Below are 2336 nucleotides of genomic sequence, written 5' to 3' on the forward strand. Positions count from 1 at the left end.
TCTTGTTTTTTGCTTTACAGTAGTCCCTGACAAATCTGCAGTCAAGACCGTGGCAACAAGTGTCCATGAAAACACTTAATTTCAAGTAGGAACAGAATATTGATCTTAAAAACATGTAAATAACTCCTTCAGTCATTTCTCTGGCTCTGCAACACACAAGATCATTCCTTCATTCTTCTGCCTCAGCAGTTTCAGCTGCTGCCTTCACTAGTCTAGAATAAGTCTTGTCTAACTCTTGTCCTCTTACCGCTGTAGCCAGAACAGCAGAACAAGCCTTCCCTCTTGCATCTTGACAAAGTTGTGCGTAAGGTTGAAGCCTGAAGGGTCCACCTAAAGCATACAGGAAGCAGAAGGTTACCCAAGGGCCATATGTGCCTTTAATTTTCAGTGTGAAACAGAAAAATCTGTGGAGACCAGAAACGGCAGCTGCCAAACTAGCAGTTTTCCATGACACCAGAGCTGCTTCTGTCTCTTTGATACGGCAGACCCATACCTTCTTACTTGATCCATCCCATAGCCTTTCAGTTAGTTTTGTGGGTCACTGTTGAAGAAATCACACAGACCTGGATGGATCAGTGAAAAAAGTGTTTTCTTTGTTAAACTTACCTTAAGCTTACCTTAGTTGGAAGTACAAGCGCTTTGATAAATGGATTGACATCTTAAATAAGCTCTGGTGAAGCTAGGTAACTGCTATTCCATAGTTTTCTGAAGAGTTATGCTACTTGAAGGCTACTTCTTAGGCAGAACTGGGTAGCTGAATATTTTAGACTCTAACCTCAGACATTTTCTATGATGTGAAGGTTTCTTGGGAAGAAAAGTGAATCAAAGTCACGACTGTACACTTCATGCTGAATCTTAATGAGCAAATTTAGAATTCAGGAACATGAAAAGGGTAGTCCCTGAAGCCCAAATCAAAGAAGCTTTGGATTTAGAGAAGATTTTGATTACATTTTCATACAGTGCTTTAAAATTACTTGCATAATGCAAAGAATATGCCAGGATATAATGCAATATGACTGCTGGCGATGGCAGGCTAGCAAACTGAGTCACTGAATGCTCAAATGCTTTAGAAAATTTAAGGCCAAGCTGCAGTAAACAATATACCTGCTTCCAATTATCACATAACTCCAAGCTACAGAACACTTTGCAGCACAACTGTATAGGAGTAATTTGACTTTTTCCTCTTACAAGCTGACAGCCTATGGCATTGCACAGTGCATTCTTAGGGTGTAATACAGAAACGCTGCTTAGAGCTACTGAGGAGAGAGGCTTTTAAAAAAAAATTTCTAAACTTGTCTACAGACATGCAGTAGCTTAAATATCATGGTGAAAATGCCCTTGAGCTCACTGCAGCATTTGGTTTATTAGGAATTTAAGCAGCTTTCCTGCTCAGGGTAGTAAAGAATGGATAAATGAACAATATACCTGTATATGGTGTATGTGTACTAGACACTGAAAATGAACTGCTACAGAACCAGGCAGTAGTTCTTATGGGTGAAGCTTGGCGTATGCAGACTATGCTCTGCACTACAAAGCTCTTATCCTGTTATTTCATTTACTGCACGTCCATAAATAATCTGCACCATTTTTATTTTTTCTCTGTAACCATGCAGAGTAAATCCTAGTATTCCTAATACACTTAAAATTGTATTCCAGTATTACACAGATCTACACAATGGACAACAAAAATCACTCTTCAGATTGCTAGACCAGCCCAGCCAACTGCATGGAGGATATCAAAACAGTATAATGAATTTACAGAAACTAGAAATCCAGGTTTCTACAATATAAATTATTTTAAGTTGTACCTACATGGGAGTAAGATACATAAGAATTCAGAGCTGTTACATGCTCCAGTTTTACAGATAGACTGCAGTATCACTACACCATTATAATAATAAATAACCAGTTTATAACAAACTATGAATGTGTAACCATACAACAAATGTAAACAGCCCATGTGTGGAATTAACAGTTAACGAGTTTGTTAATTTAATCTATGAGTCAGCACACAGCCAGCTTGAAGCCCTGCAGCAGTTCCACTGGAAGCAGTCAGACTCCTCTGGGTCTCAAGTTAAACAGTTCACTAAGAGACAAATCAGGACTGAAGTAGTTTGGTGGGCTGAATTCACAGCAATTCATCTTTCTTTACAATATCTAACCATGAGCCTAATATGGCTCCAAACTGTAAAGCACGTTAAGTGATAGCAAGCACAAATCTCCAAATGGTCTCTTTTTCCTTCCCATTTTATTTCTCTTTTCTGTTACAGAGTTAAGTAATGAGCTGAGCGAAGAACAGCGACATATGAACTGCATAACAAATACTTACTAGGGAA

This window comes from Pterocles gutturalis, unplaced genomic scaffold, assembly GCF_000699245.1.
Source record: "Pterocles gutturalis isolate BGI_N339 unplaced genomic scaffold, ASM69924v1 scaffold21347, whole genome shotgun sequence".
In the NCBI taxonomy this organism is placed as follows: Eukaryota; Metazoa; Chordata; class Aves; order Pterocliformes; family Pteroclidae; genus Pterocles; species Pterocles gutturalis.